Source organism: Trichosurus vulpecula, chromosome 2 (genome assembly GCF_011100635.1).
Source record: "Trichosurus vulpecula isolate mTriVul1 chromosome 2, mTriVul1.pri, whole genome shotgun sequence".
In the NCBI taxonomy this organism is placed as follows: Eukaryota; Metazoa; Chordata; class Mammalia; order Diprotodontia; family Phalangeridae; genus Trichosurus; species Trichosurus vulpecula.
Window position 1 is genome coordinate 52,234,271 of NC_050574.1, and position 16,838 is coordinate 52,251,108.

The 16,838-nt window shown below is 42.7% G+C and overlaps 1 pseudogene; it reads right to left on the reverse strand.

The window, feature by feature from the left end:
* Positions 1-1,791: 1,791 nt before the first annotated feature.
* On the reverse strand, positions 1,792-8,934 carry LOC118836429 (annotated as a pseudogene).
* Between the last annotated feature and the right edge of the window lie 7,904 nt (positions 8,935-16,838).

Below are 16,838 nucleotides of genomic sequence, written 5' to 3' on the forward strand. Positions count from 1 at the left end.
TGTTATTATTGGTGGGTTTTTAATACAATTAATTTTTCCTTTATCAATTTAAATGCTACATGACTTATTGCACATAAATTTAATATCCATGTAGGTTTGCTGTGTAAGGTTCTTTTAAGCATAATATAATGTCCTTGTTTAACTCTCATGACATTGTGAATATATATATTTGCTTTGTCAAATAACATAATTTCCCCCATTTGCTTTTTGGCTGGACTTGATGCATACTCTCTTTTGTTCCATCTTCTCATTTAGCTTCTATGTATGTCTTTGATTTTTAGTTGTTTCTTGCAAGTAACAGTGTTTTGGGAGGAAGGTGTTTCTTTTATTGTACACTCTGACACCCTCTTTCTTTTTGTTGGAATGTTTAGTCCATTCACATTTAAATCCATCAGTTAGGTGTATGATTTCTTCTATTTCTGTCTTTAGAATTGATAAGCTTTGTTTTTTAACATTTGTTATTTATTGTCCTTCTACTTTTTAGTTCGTATTTTGTCCCCAGAATTGGTGGAATGCCTATTCCACTCTGAGATTCCTTTATAATATGAAATCCCAGTTCTGGACGGAACAGCAACAATAAATGATGCACCTCTAACAATCCATCAATAAGCATTTATTAAGCCCCTGCTATGTACTAGGCCTATCATAGGTGCAGAAAGAGTTCTGGCTCAGTAGTAGGAATACCTGAGTTAAAAATCTCACCTATGATGTTTATTTGGGTTGATTACTTTACCTCTCCAGGCCTTGGTTTCCTCATTAGAAAACTAAGGAGTCTGCACTGGATGCTTCTGAGGTCCCTTCCAGTTGTACAGATAAGATCCTGTGAAACCCCAAAATGAGACAGTCCTTGTCCTCAAGGAGCTCATATTCTACCAGAAATGCAAACTGAGCAATGCCCTATGTGAATGTCAGCTATAATTACTGCCATTTTCCTGTAGCACTTTAAGGTTTGTATGGGACCTTCCTCGTGTGAGCAAGATAAAGCCTAGAACAGGGTGGGGAACCAGCAGCCTCAAGGCCACATGTACAGCCCTTTGACTGAATCCAAACTTCACAGAACAAATCCCCTAAGAAAATATTATGGAAAACTTGGACTGAGTCTAAAGGCCACACCCAAAGACCTAGAAGGCTACATGTGTCCTGGAGGCCACAGATTCCCCACCCCTGGCCTAGGGGACAGTTCAGGTACCTGAGCCCCAGGGAGCTAACTATTAATTAGTAATTTATAGAGCAGTTTACAGTGTATGCAGGTGGGGGACCATTGAATAAGGTGTGAAATTCCCTGATTGAGGTCAGTTCCTTCACTAGGTAGAGAAAGCTTCATCTCAATCTTTATCTTAGGCCCTTTCCCACCAAGGACTCACAAACTCCAGGCCCCAGAAGAGCCCCATTCATAATTTGGTCCAGGCCACTCTCTTGCACAACATTGGCTTTTATTCCAGCAGGACAGGACAGAGATGGTCTTGGCCTTCACCCTTCTCAACAGTAAGAACAATAGGGCAGAAGGCCAGAGCTTTCACCTCCAGAAGGGAGGACACAAAACCAAGGATTGAGAGAAGAGGGACAATCTGAAAGGCTGAGCTGAGCCTTCAGCAGGTTAAGGCAAAGGCTGGCTGGTGGGGCTGACAGCATGGGGACAGCCAGGATCAATGAGAGGGCTTCTGTCCTCCCCCAAGGCTAGACCTCCCAGTAGTAGTTGGGACAGTCATGGGCAACGAGGTTCCAGGCCTCATCAAAGGCCTTCACCACCTCAGGCTCCAGTGGGTCCTCTTCTGCTGCTGTCAGGTTCTGCTACAGCTGCTGCAGGCTGCTCATGCCCAGGATAACAGCATCTCCAAGGGCACCCTGTCAGGAAAGGAGGAAGAAAGCTAGCTAAGTGTGCACGTTGCATGCCCTTATGACTGGAAGAGTCATGAAGGCAAGCATCACCTTACTTCTTGTATCTCTCCCTGACACAAAAGTCTATCATCTCATTAGCACCAATATTCTGACTGGTGCTCCCGGGTTACCAATGGTAGGTCATAATGTAGGAAGACCCCCCCATTTGTAGGTCTTTCCCCCCAACCCTAGGGCAATGGTAAGACAAAGGTGGACAGCAGTAGGCTTCAGCATGTGACCAAGGAGGCTTACGCTCAGTAGGTTCTGGCCCAAACTTTCACACATATTTCTCATTATTCCATACTTCCCACCAAGCTGGATGGTCTTTTATTTCTCAACCTGATTTCCATCTCCTTTGCTTGGGTCATGTCCCACACCTGGAATGTCCTCCCTTCCTCTTCCTAGCTTCCTCAGCTGCCTTCCAGGCTCACCACCAATGCCACCTCCTCCTGGAAGCCTGCCCTGCTCCTCTTAACTGTGACTGCTTTCTCAAGGGCACATAATTCTATCTTTCCTTATGTGTGCATCCTCCCCCTCATAGGAATGCACCTCCTGGAAGGCAAGGAATATTGTTCACTTGTGTGTTTGAATTCTTAGGGCCTTGTGTAGTGCCTGGCACACATCAAATACCCCAGCGATGCTTGCTGGATAGAAGTGAAAGTATGGCCACACAAGGAGGTGGCAAAGCAACCATTGAGAAGCCACAAGGAGACAATGCAGGTGGTACCTGTGGCACCCATGGACTCTTGTGCAAATCCAGAAGGAGGCAGCTTCCAGCCCATAGTGGGGGAATCTTCTTTGGAGCTTCAACAGGAAGAAGTGGCTCAAGGCCACCCCAATAACAGGGCCTGAGGTGGGTTTGGACTCAAGCCCTCCTGACTCTGAGGCCAGCTCTCTGTCCTCTCTGACCAGCTACTGTACATTATGGTTGGAGGGAGGTGTAGACAAATGGAAAGAATTGAAAGGCCCAGGGAAGATTATAAGAAGTAATTCCAAAGCAGCCCCGTGGCCCAGTGCGTAGAGCAGGAAGACCTAGTACTGAGTAGCTGTGTGACCCTGGACAAGTCACTCCTCTGCTGTCTGCCTTAGTTTCCCCAAAGGTGGAATGAGGATAATAAGACCACCTACCTCCAAGAGTTATTGTAAGGTTCAAATGAGAGAATATTTGAACAGCGCTCAGCACAGTGCTTGGCACACAGTAGGTGCCATGTAAATGTTTGTTCCCTTCCTCTTCCATCCAGAATGGAGAAAGCTGAGCCCATATGTCGAGGGATAGCTTTTGTGTACATGGTATAAGTTACAAAAGGACCCCTTATCCAGTTCTGGATTTCAGGAAGTATACTTTGTAGTGGTTGTTAACCAGTCATGTTCAAACAATATTTATCCAATTTTGCTAAAAATCCCATTGGATCAAGGGCCAGAAAAACTCCAGCAGAGACATTTCTCTGAAGTAAAGGACATACCTTCAAAGTAATGCAGAAGCTGGGAATGGGCCCAACCTCCTAAAGAGCTCAAGACTCAGGGTAAGGGATGGGTTCCTGGGGCATCTCAGGCATTACCTGCAGCTGGGAGTGACTTGTATTTGCCAGTCAGCAGACCACCTGTGGAAAGGATGGACAGTTAGATCTCAGGGATTCCACAGAGGACTAAGGATACCCAGAGGGCTTAGAGCTTAGCAAAAGGCTACAAGAGGTGGGGCCTGTGCTTTCCAACTTGGCAGCAATCCAGGAAGAAGTGGGACCAATGAAAAAGCATGTGCTACACATTATTAAATTATTGCAGAACAATCCAGAGTAAGGGTTATAGATGCAGATCCAAAGGCAAAAACAGTCCCTGCCCTCATCAAGTTTACTTTCTAACCATGGGAACAACATGAGAGACATGGCCGGGAGGGAGCATTCTGGTGGCAAAAGTGACCAGGATGGCGAGTGGGGCAAGGCTCAGGAGAGTGACACACCCCATTCCGGGATGATGGCCAGGGTTCATAGGTTCGTAATTCCAGCACTGGGAGTGGGGGGCGACCAAATTGGGAGGGGTGGGAGAGGTGAAGACTAGTTCCTCTAGGGCAAAGTTGCAAAACTAGGCTGAAATGTTATTGGGAAATATTTAACAAAATAAATAAAAATACAAGAAAACATAGATAATGTCCTAGTTTTAAGCTACTACGTGGCCCAAAAGATCCCTTACGTATCGATCAGTGTCTCTTTTTTGCAACTGATCCCACTGGGACACCCCATAATCCTTGGACACTGTCTCTATCTCCCCCTCTCCTTCAAGCTGAGCTCAGAATAGTGACTTAGTAGGTCTAAGGGAAGCCACAATAAATTTAGATTTATGGAGCGATCTTTATCTGTAAAAAATGCCATCTCACAGTAACTCTATGAGGTGGTCAGGGTAAATATTATTTCCCACCTTGGGCCAGAGGGTCTCAGAGAGGCTGCAATTTGCCCAGGGATACACAGCTAGCAAGTATCAAAGCCCTGATGTGAACCCAGATCTCTTCATCTCATGTCCTCATTCTACTATGCCATTCCAGAGACTCTGCGGTCCCCTCCCCCATTTTCCTTGTACCAGCCAAAGGATTGTAGACAAAGAACCGCCTTCCAAAGGGACACAGGCAGGGCAACAGCTCTGTCTCTGCTTTCCTGGTGATGGCATTATACGTGCCCTATGAGGAGGGAGGGCTGCACAATCAGGGAAGGTCAGGGACAAGGCTCCAAAGGAGCCCAGGTCAGGCGAGGTTATAAGGAAAGCTCGATGGCTAGAGGGACAATCCCACTCATTTATTTAATAGGTGAGGAAACTGAGGCCCAAAGAAGAGAAGTCCACCACGAAGTAGCAGAGTCAGGATTTGAACCCAGGTCTTCTGTTTCCAAAGCCAGCATTCTTTCTGCCCCAAAGCACTGGGAGTCAGAGCCTTAGATCCATGTCCCAGTTTGGCCATTACTAGCTTTGTGACTGGGGCCAGGCTCTCCCTCTTCTGGTCCTGGATTTCCTCCCCTGTAAAATGAGGGGCTGGCTAATGATCTCTCCAGATCCTAGTGGGTGACTCTCTATGACCTTGATGGCAGAAAGGCTTCCTACCCCTGGGGCCAGGTGTACCCAGTGGCCAAGGAGGGCCCCTCAGGAGCCCCAGCAACATCCCAGGCTCAGACAGGTGCTCACCTGGTACACAGTGGGGACGACCCAGCCATTTTTCTTGCAGAGGGTACAGATTTCAACTACTTCCCAGGAGGCATAGTTAGAGAGGCCCAGCTCTACAAACTTACCCTGCAGGTAAGTTCTGGTGTTCTTATGAGTGAGGGGGAGGGGACCTAGAGATAGGGGAGTCAGGAGAAGAGGACAAAGGCCAAGCTTAATTGCAGGGGGGAAAGAGAGAAACAGGGAAGGATGAAAGGGGAGAGAGGGACATGAAGAGAGAGAAAAGATAGTGAGGGAGGCAGAGAGGGAGAGGCAGAAAGAGAGAGACAGAGAGACAGAGGGAAATGGGGGAGGGACAGAGGGAGGTAGGTAAAAGGAGGGGGAGAGAGGGAGGGAGAGAAGGAAAAAGGGAAAGGAAAGAGGGAGGAAGTATAAGTGGGATGTCTTTCTGAGTAGGGACTGTTTCATTCATCTCCAGCTCTAGCATAATGCCTGGCATACAGTAGGTAGTTAATAAAAAATTGTGAATGATTGATGAAAGCTGTAAGGCCTCTCCAGATCTGACATTCTGGGTTCTAAGGGCACTCCCAGCTCTGACATCCTGTGTTCTAAGGTTCCCTCCCAGCTCTGACATTCTGTGTTCTAAGGGTCCTCCTTCCTCTCACATTCTGTACCATAAAAGTCCCTCTATGCCATCCAATGTTCTTACCTCCTTGTGTAGCTCACTGCAGGCCTGAAAGGTCTCCTCCAGGGGCGTGTTCTTATCTGGGAAATTCAAGTAGAACAGATCTACTCGGGGGCACTGCAGCCACTTCAGGTACTCCTCCAACTGGGACCGGACACTGCTGGCACTGAGGGTCTTCCCATTCTAGGGACTGGCCTTGGTGGCAATTTTCACTTGTGGAGACAGAAGGTGGTAGGAGTGGCTGAGATTAAGCAAGAGAGAGAAAATCCTCTGCTGAGCCCTGTATCCAAAGAGCTGACGTTTGTTGCAAAGGTTTTATTGATGTCTTGTTTTTATTACATCCTCATAGTTTTCCCCAGGATCCCTCCTCCCCTTCCCAGGGAGCCTTCCCATCTACTGTAAGTTTTTAGAGGCAGTTAGGTGGTGCAGTGAATAAATTGCTGGGACTGGAGTCAGGAAGAGCTGAGCTCAGATTCTGTCTCAGATACGTATTAGCTGTGTCACTCTGACCAGGTCCTGGAAATGCTATCTGTCTCAGTTTCCCCAAGGGTAATATGGGAACCATAATAATGATAGCACCCACCTGCTAGGACTGAAATAATGTTTGTAAGTGCTTAACACAGTCCTTGGCACATAGTAGGCACTTAATCATTGCTTGTTTCCTTCCTTCCTTCATGGACCCCTATGTCAATCTGGCAAAGCCCATGGTCCCATTCTCAGAATAATGTTTTTAAATAGCTGAAAGAAATTAATATTAAATTTCTGTTACAAGTTAGTGAAAAGAAAGATGGGATTTTATTGCCCTGTATCACAGGTTCCTTGAAAACTATCCCTGGACCCCAGGGTTAAGAGCCCCTGATCTAGTCCAAATGTCTTATCTTACCATTGAGAATACCAAAATCTAGAGAGGAAAAATGACTTGTCCAGGTCAACTGACTTGGGCTTTCATGAAAGACAGTGTGTGTGTGTGTGTGTGTCTGTGTCTGTGTGTCTGTGTGTCTGTGTGTGTGTGTGAGAGAGAGAGAGAGAGAGAGAGAGAGAGAGAGAGAGAGAGGACAGAATTCAGAATTTGGAGTCGGGGCTCAGCTACAAATTCTGGCTGAGCTACTGATGACCTGTGCAGCCTCTGGCAAATCACTTAATCACTGTGGGCCTCAGTTTCCTCATTTGTCAAAGAAGGGATTTTATTGCTCACTAGCTCTGTGACCTTGGGCAAGTCACTTCACTGGATCTGTTTCTTTGCCCCTACAAGGAGGAGGTTGGTTGGACCAAATGATCTCTAATCTCAAATTCTAGATCTGGTGTTCTTATGAGTGAGGGGAAGGGGACCTAGAGATAGGGGAGTCAGGAGAAGAGGACAAAGGCCAAGCTTAATTCCAGGTTGATCTGAACCACTCAATAAAGTGTCACTTTAAATTTACTTCTCACATCTGTTACTGAGCTTCCACACTGGAGTCTCCTGCCTAGTGTGACACAAAGCATTATTAAGTACTTCCTGTGTGCCAGAAGCTTTACAGATATTGCATCATGTGATCCTCACAAACACCCTGGGAGGTAGGTGTTCTTATTATCTCCATTTAACAGTTGAGGAAACTGAGGCAAGCAGGGACTAAGTCACTTGCCCAGGGTTATAAAGTAGTAAATGTCCAACACTGGATTAGGACTCAGGTCTTCCTGATTCCCAGCAGCCCACAGAAGGCAGTCCAGTCCCCTGGGTGGTTTCCTGTACTCAGTTCCATGCTCCATCCTTCCTCTCTCAGGAGCCAGGAAGGAGACTGGGTGCTGATAGGAATTTTGCTTTCAGCTACAGCTACAATCTGGGTGACTGGGCCCAGCCCAATTGGGGGGTGGGGGTGGGGAAAGAGGTGGTGGAGAGGAAGGGTGCTTAAAGGGTCCTGATCAGCAAGAAGCTGCAAAGAGAATTCATGGATCATGGGAACACAAGTTCAGAGCTGGAAGGCCTATAGAGGGCATTTAGCTTGAACCTGTCCCTTTATAGGTGAGGGGGGAAAACATTTTTGGGTCTCATTTTCCTCATCTGTAAAAGGAGAGAGTTGGAATGTGGTGACCTCTAAGGTCCCTTCCTTCCCTAAATTGGTGATTCTATACTAAGAGGGTTCAAGTCTTTCTCAAGGTCACAATTGAACTTCAGTGCTGGGATTTGAACCCAGCTCTATAGAATATTGAATTATAATGTGTGTGCTCATTCCCTTCAGTGGTGTCTGAGCCTTCATGAATTCATTTGAGGTTTTCTTGGCCAAGATACTGGAGTAGTTTGCAATGTCCTTCTCCAACTCATTTGACAGATGGGGAAACTGAGGCAAACAGGGTGAAGTGATTTACCCAGAGTCACACAGCTAGGAAGTGTCTGAGGACAGATGTGACTCAGGTCTTCCCCACTCCAGGCCTGGTGCTCTATCCACTGCACCACCTGGCTGCCCTCATAGTACTGAATCCCAAAACCCTCCTTCCTTCCAGGACACCAGGGAAGAAATAGGGAATGCTGAAATGAGACAATGTGGTAGAAAGAACCCCTGGGCTGCAAGTCCTGTCCCATCCCTGTAGCTCATTCACTATGTGGTGTTAGAGGAGTCATTTCAGTTCCTGGGCCTCAGCTTGCCTCTCTGTAAAATAGGGAGTTGAGACAAAGATTCTCTAAGTTCCCTGAGTCCCGACATTCTTCTTTCTAAGGTTCATTTGAGCTCTAACCATCTAAGTTCTAAGGTTTCTTCCAGCTCTTACATTCTATAAATCTGAGAAGGCAGGGGATCACAGAACTACTCAGGGAGGGAGGAGTTTGGGGTGAAAATAGCCACTGAAGGACTGAGGCCGTAAATGGGGCTCATTCAGTTTTCTGAAGTGAAACAGGGGTGGCCAGGGCAGCCCAGCAGTCCAATGTCCCAGGAAGGCACCCCAAGCCCCATTCAGAGAAGGGAAGACTCTCCCTGAGTCTCTCCTACCCCAATGGAGGCCCTAAGTAGCGTCACAAACTGGAGACAGAACAGTACACACTTTCCCTCTCTCCACCCCAGCCTCCCAACGTCCTTGGTCTATGAACAGTCCCTGATAAAATTGAAAAAGTCCTCGGCCTGACTTGCACTAAACGGCCAGGAGAGCTCCACCCATATTCAACAACTTCTCCTCTCCTTACCCTTGGCAAGAAACTTTAACTCGGCCTGGCAGGCTTCGAAGGAAGTACTCGGGAAGAAGCTTGGGGGCAGGAAGCCCATAGGAAGGCTACCAGCCAAAGAGCAACTAATGTGGATTAGAATCCACTTAGTTCTTGGGGCCGACCGTCAAGGCACTGACACGTCGAGAGCAGGGCCCCTCTCAAAGACACCAGGCAGGGGCCAGGTGAAGTCGGAGTGTTTAGAAACCAGCAGATTGACTGAGGGCAAAGTTATTTTGGAGAGGCGGGAGAGGCCCGAGATTAAGCACACTGTGCAGGTGAGGCGGCAGCATGTCTCAGAGATTAGGCTGCGTGGACTCTGGACCCACTGGCTAGGTGGAAGCTGAGGGCGCAAAGACGTTAGGTGACCCAAAATTCAATGTATTGGTGGGGTAGGATCTGCAGGGGCGGGGATAGAGGACCCAGGTCAAGGGGACTGAGGATGCAAGTCCCAGATGAGGAGGTGCGGGGTGCACCGGCCTCGGAGTCCGGTGTCAGGGTCAAGAGCTCCAGGGTGCACTCCCCAGACTGCGACGTCAGGGAGGGTCGAGGCTGCCCGGCTTCAGGACCCACCTGCCAGGTGTGGGGTGGCGTGGGGTTCAAGATGCACGAAGCCGGGTGGCGGGGACCCGGGGGCCGCAATACAGACTTGGCCCCGCTCCCGCCACGTTACGTCACCCAGGAGGCGGGAAGGGAGGACCCTCAGGGACCGCCCGCAACATGCGTTGCCCGGCCAGGGGAGGTGGAAGCCTTTCCCCCTCCAGGACCATGCTCGGCTTCCCTTTGGACTGCCGTGGTCCCGGCGGAAGGCACTGGGACTGGGCGGTGCGTGCAACCGTCCCCCTCCCACCCCGGGGCCCTCTCCAGCATCCCGGCACCTGGAGTTGGCAGCAACTTTTAGCGAACCTCTAGTCCAACATTCTCCTTTTTCAGATGAGGAAACTGAGGCTCAGGGATGGAAAGCGATTTGTCCGGGGTCGAACTGAGCTTGGATTCCAACCTAGGTCTTGTTTGTCCCGCTCCCAGCTTGGAGTCACACAGAGCCCTGGGCAGGGAGGCGCAGGGAAGGACTGAAGCTTCCCGGCTGGGTTATCATTCATCCCCCTGGAAAGCACCCAGTAATCTGGCAGGTGTGGGAGAGCAGTTCTGCGGACCCGGGAGTCCTGAGACTCCTGTCCAGTCACCACCATTGCTCCCCTCCCTTCCATCAGCCAAGCAGGGAATTAGTGAATATGCCTATAACGATCAGTGGAGGGAGGCTCCGGTGCAGTGGGAGATATTGGTGGTGTGGCGATACCTGGTATCGATCGAAAACCCGGAAAACCGCGAGGTAAAATCTTTTAAAATTATTATGAACTTGACAAACATCAACAAACATGATCATATCTACAGAAAAAGAACAGAAAAAGAGAAGTACATGTGAAACCACAAATTTCAATTATGTAGGGCTTATTGTTTTTAAATATAGAATACATTTAACAGGACAATTCGAATCTTGTTCTATTTATCGGTAGCTCTATTTCCATCTGCTTTCTTCTCCGTATACTGCAAATGTTTCATTATTTAGGGAACCACTATTACTCTCTTCTTCACTCATAACTCCCCCTCCACCTCCTCCACTTCACCCCACCCCCCAAAAAAGAATCTAAACAACATTCCCTATTCACTACCTCCTAACAATAAATATAGTCAAAAAGAAAAGATCCATATATTGGCCTTGTCAGAAAATGTATGCTTCCTTCCCCTCTGAAGTCCATCACTTCTCTATCAGAAGGTGGGAAGCAGGTTCTATCATAGTGCTGGAATGGTGGTTGCTCATTGAATTGCTCAGAGTTCTTAAGTCTTTCCAAGTTGTTCCCCTTTACAATCTTGTCATTGTATAAATTATTTTCCTGGTTCTCCTTGCTTCAGTTTGCCTCAGTTCATAGGAGTGTTCCCAGATTTCTCTGAATCTAACACTTTCTTTTTTCCTTAGGGCACAATAATATTCCACTATATTCATATATGATATTATGTTCAGCCATTCCCCAGTTGAGGGCCATTCCCCTTATTAAAACAAAGTTCCATTGTAAACACCTTTCTACATATGGGTCCTTTCCTTTGGTCTTTGATCATTTTAGGGTACAGGGTATTCACATTTAAGTAACTTTTGGGGCATAGTTCCAAACTGCTTTCCAGAACAGTTGAATCAATTCCCAGCTCCAATAGTAGTATATCAGTGTGCCTGTCTTTCCATAGCCCTTCCAACAATTGTCCTTTTTTTAATCTGATAGGTGTGAGGTGGTATATCAAAGTTCTTTTAATTTTTGTTTCTTTAATTAATAGTGATTTAGAGCATTTTGTTTTCATATGTTTATTGATAGCTTTGGTTACATCTTCTGAAAACCACCTATTCATACCCTTTTGCTATTTGCCAATTGGAAAATGATTTATTATCTTATCAGTTTAGCTCAGTTCTCTATATATTTGAGGAATGAGATTTTTATCAGCAATACTTGCTGCAATTTTTCTCCCAGGTCCTGCTTTCCTTTTAATTTTGGTTTCCTTGGTTTAGTTTACACAAAACATTTTTAATTTAATGTAATCAAAATTGTATTTTTCATTTTTTATATTTTGCTTTATTTATATATTTTTAGTTTTCAACATTCACTTTTATAAGATTTCAAGGGAAAAACCAAAAGAAAGAAAAAATGAACAAACAAAAAGAGAATGTAGTATGCTTCGACCTGCATTCAGACTCTGTAATTCTTCCTCTGGATGTGGATAGTGTTTTCCATCATGAGTCTTTTGGAATTGTCTTAGGTCTTTGTATTGCTGAGAACAGTTAAGTCTAACAAAGTCAGTCATTGCAAAATGGTGCTGTCACTGCATACAATGTTGTCTTGGTTTTGCTTACTTCACTCAGCATCAGTTCGTGTAAGTCTTTCCAGATTTTTCTGAAATCCACCTGCTCATCATTTCTTATGGAACAATAGTATTCCATTACAATCATATACCACATCTTGTTTAGCCCTTTACCAATTGATGGGCATCCCATCAATTTCCAATTCTTTACATGACAAAAAGAACTACCATAAATATTGTTGCACATAGGGGTCCTCTTCCTTTTAATTTGATCTCCTTGTGATACAAACCTAGAAGTAATATTGCTGAGTCTGAGGGATACACAGTTTTATAGTCCTTTGGGCAGAGTTCCCAATTGTTTCCAGAATGGTTGGACCAGTTCACAGCTCCACCAAGAGTGTAATCGTGTACCTATTTTTCCACAGCCCCACCAGCATCTGTCATTTTTCTTTTCTGTTATATTAGCCAATCTGATAGACATGAGGTGGTAACTCAGAGTTGTTTTAATTTGCATTTCTCTCATTTTTAGTGATTTAGAGAATTTAGTTTTCATATGTTTATTGATAGCATTGATTTCTCCTTCTGAAAACTGCCTATGCATACCTTTTAGCCATTTACCAATTGGAGAATAATTCATCAACTTCTCAGTTTAGCTCAGTTCTCTATACATTTGAGAAATGAAATTTCTATCAGCAAAACTTGCTATAATTTTCTCTCAGTTTCTCTTTTCCTTTTAATTTTGGTTTCATTGGGTTTTTTATGTAAAACTTTTTCTTTTTTACTTTTTAATTTAATTTATATATTTATATAAGACCTTTTCAATTTAATGTGATCAAAATTTTCCTTTTCATCTGTCTCTCTATCCACTGTTTGGTCACCCTATCCATGGTGGTATGAAAAGAATCTCCTTCGGTGCTTCTCTAATTTGTTTGTGATACAATACAATTTCTACAATGTTGTTATAATTTCTGTGTCATGTCATGAAGAATTTTTACACAGTGTTGGTCACATCAAGTTCCCATCTAGACGAGGCTTAACTGAAGGATGTTTTTTTTGTTTCAGGCACCATTGGAACCTGAAGGCCATTCCTTGACTCTCAGGACATCAGTAGTAGACTGGCTGTAAAAACTGGCATGGACTCCCACTCCTCGACTCCAGATTCCTGGAGGCTTGGTCTCCTGATTTTTCCATACCCACAAAGTCAGAGCCTCTAGATTCATCTCCTTCACCTAAAAGAAAACAAACACTAAGACAAAGCATCAAGGTCCATGTTCATGTGGATGGATGTTGGCCTTGCAGGGAAAGGGTCCAAGGCCTTTCCTCTGACAGCTTTGTCTCTTACCAGTCTGTGAAGGACTCATACTATGAGGAGAGGACCACTATAAAAGGAATGGCTGAAGCCAATTCAGGCCTTTGGAAGAATATTTTTAAAGTGTCTTAAAATTTTCAAAGTGCTTTACATATACATTATCTCCTTTGGTCCTCACAACAACTCTGTGAGGTAGGTAACATTTTAATTCCCATTTTACAGATAAGGAAACTGATAGAGAGTTTAGGTGACATGCTTAGGATCACACAGCTCCTAAATGTGTGAGGCAGAAAAGCTGCAAAATACCTCATAAGCATTCTTCAGTGACCTGGAAGCTCACCTGATTTAAATCCCCAATGAAAATCCATGGGTTGTCTATCAGCAAAGCTAAACTTGGGAAAAATGTGCTGTTCATCCAAACTACACTTCATATACAATGTGATACAAGTGTACTTTCAAGATGAAGAATTAAAAAATGTGTCAAAAATCTGGTCAATTCAGTGCTAAATCATGTAAAACATGCAGAAGAATGGCATCATACATAGTTAAAGTCTTCAAAGATGTAAAAAATCTTGAAGTTTATTGAATGTCAACAAATTTAATTATTTTTCTTTATCTCAGTTGATTTGCACATCACAGCAGATTCTGTTTCCATTTGAAGGAAATTCTGGTATATGGTGTGATACGCTGATCTAAAATGCATTTCTGCCAACTTGCTGTCCAGTTTTACCTGCAGTTTTTTTCAAAAAGCAAGTCCTTAATTCAGTCCTTTGGATACTTGGGTTTAACTATTCCTATGTTCATCTAGGTTTTATTTGTGTAATCTATTCCACTAATGAGTTTTCTATTTCTTTTTAGCTAGCAGCAAATAATTTTTCGAGTATTGCTTTATAGTATAGTTATCATCTGAAAATGCTACTTCTTTCCCATCCCTACTTTTTTAACTTCTGAGATATGAAAATAATATGTTTGTGTTCTTTCAAATGAATTTTGTTATTATTTTGTATCATTCTATAAATTAACCAAATGATTGAAATGGTAATAAACAGCTTAATTAACTTGATAATATTGCCATTTTTATTATATTGGCAGGTTGAACCACAAACAATTAATAGCTTTCCGACTTTTCAGGTCTGTATTTCTGTAAAGAGGGGTTTGTTGTTATATTTTTATAATTCTCTTTCTTCCTTGGTAGGTGGACTTCTAAATATTTTATAAATTCTACAACCAAAATGAATGGAATCTCTCTGTCTCCGTCTGATGAGTTTGCTTAATAATATGCAGAAAATCTGATTATTTAAGTGGGTTAATTTTATGTCCTGCTCTCTTTGCTGAAATAATTGTTTCAGTGAATTTTTTAGTTGAGTCTCTAGGATTTTGTAAGTGAAACATGAGATAATCTGCAAAAAATTAATAACTTTAGGTTTTCTTTGCTTATCCTTATCCCCTCCATTTATTTTCATATATCATTGCTATAACCAGCATATCCAGAATTGTGTCAGATATGATGGTAACAATGGACACCTTTGCTTTATTCCTGATTTTACTGGAATGGATTCTAGTACTTCTCCATTACTGATGAAAAGATTAAAACCCATCTGGTTTAATTTATGTGTTGACCCTATTTGCAAGTAATTGACTTTGTCCTGCAACTGTTTAGGTCATGTTTCTTTGTCTCTGAACTTGGTTCAGAATACAACTGGCCTGCAAGTAGGTTAAATTGGAAAAATCCACTCTCTCACTTAAAGAATTTAACTGGTTTTAGAAAAGGTGTATGAACAGAAAAGGAGTTTGGGCCTGATGTCTTTACTCCACCTAGCTATTCTTCAAGGATGTCCAGTTTGCTGTGCAGAAGTCTGAGCCACTTTCTCCCACCTGCACTCAGACAATAAGCACCTTTTAGTCTTGTGTGAGAAGGGGGTGGGGTCATTACTAGTCCCCATTACCAAACTTCCAACCAATCATCCTGTTCCCTGAGCCCCATCTCTGCAGCCAATCATATTACTTTTAATCACATGATGTCATCTATCCTGTTTTGTTCTTTGTTCTGTACTCCCCAAAACCTATATAAAAGGAACAATACTTTTCTTCAGGTCTTTGGCATTAATGAAGTCAATCCACTGACCCATTAATTGACAGGTGGCATACCCCTGCTAATAAATGTTATCTTGTTCAGAGATCTGCCTCAGTTTATCCTTTTGTTAAATTCTAATCACAACACTGATAATCTTTGCTCTTGGTTTTCAATAGTTATTTATAACTGACAGTAAATTTCATTTATTCCTCTGCTTTTTAAAAATATTTTTTGAACATCAAATGATACTATTTTGTCAAAAGTCTTTTCTGTATCTTAGTGTAATGATGTGATTTTATTTTTTCTTATTAGTAAGATCTATTAAGTTTTTAGTTTCCTTTCTATCAAACCTGCATATATGCTATAAATCCAATAGGATCATGTTATATAATGTTTTTAATATGTTGCTGAAGACTCATTTCTAACATTTTATTCAACATATTTGAATCATTTTCTATTGGAGATGTTGGTCTATAGTTCTTTTATTTTTCTTTTTTCTCTCTCTCTGGTTTAGGCATCGGGATCATCAGGTCTCTCATGGAAGGAGTTTGGCAGGGTCCTTTTTCTCCCCATTTTTGCAAATACTTGATATAACATTAGAATAAGTTATCCTTTTTATGTTTCATAGATTTCACTTTTAAAATCCTGTGGTCCTGGGGATCTTTCCTTTGTAATTTACTTTTCGGTTTATTCAATTTTCTTTTTCTGGGATTGTGTCATTTGAATTTCCTATTTCTTAGTCTGTTAATTTAGGTATTACAGACTTTTGTAAATATCCATCCATTCCCTTTAAGTTATCTGTTGACATATGAATGAATAGAAGAGGTTCTGACACTTTCTTTTATTTCTCTTTTCTTTCATTTTTGATACAGAAATTTGACTTTTTTTAGCAATCACTTATCTATACTTATTAATTTTTTCCTAAACAAGTTCCTAGTTTTATTTAACAATTCAATAGGTTTTTAAAACAATTTTGTTTCTGTTCAGTTTTCAGAATTTAATTGGGCTCTTCTAGATTTCTGTTGTCATTGTGGCATGGCCAATTTACTGATCTATTCTTCCTTTTGTCAATAGCAATGTTTATAGATTTCTCCCAAATATCTTGTTTGGCTTCAACTCAAAATTTTATTATGCTTTTTCATTATTGACCTTTTGTTTTATGAAATTATCTTTTTTTTCTTTAGAGTTAGATTATTTGGTCTCCATTTAAGTTTGATCTTTATTGTATTGTGCTGATTGTGGGTTATATTTAAATATTCTCCATTTGTTTGTAGGATTTTTATGCACTACCATGTGATCAGCTTTTTAAAATAATATTTTATTTTTCCCCAATAATATGTAAAAGGAATTTATAACATTCCTTTTTTTAAATTTTGAGTTGCATAGTAACAGCCACATTAGGCAATGATCAGTTATGGTAGACTGAGATCTTCTTGGCAATATGATGATCCAAGCCAATTCCACAGGACTCATGACAGAAAATGCTATCCACACCCAGAGAAAGAACTATGGAGTCTGAATGCAGATCAAAGAATACTATCCTCCCGTTTTCTTGTGTGTGTGGCTTTTCCCTCTTGTTTCTTCTTTCTCAATATGACTAATGAGGAAATATGCTTTTATGATTGTGCATGTATAACCTATATCAGATTTCTTGCCATCGTGGGAGGGGGTATGGGAGAAGGAGACAAAAAATTTGGAACTCAAAATCTTTTTAAAAAATGAATGTAGAAAACTATCT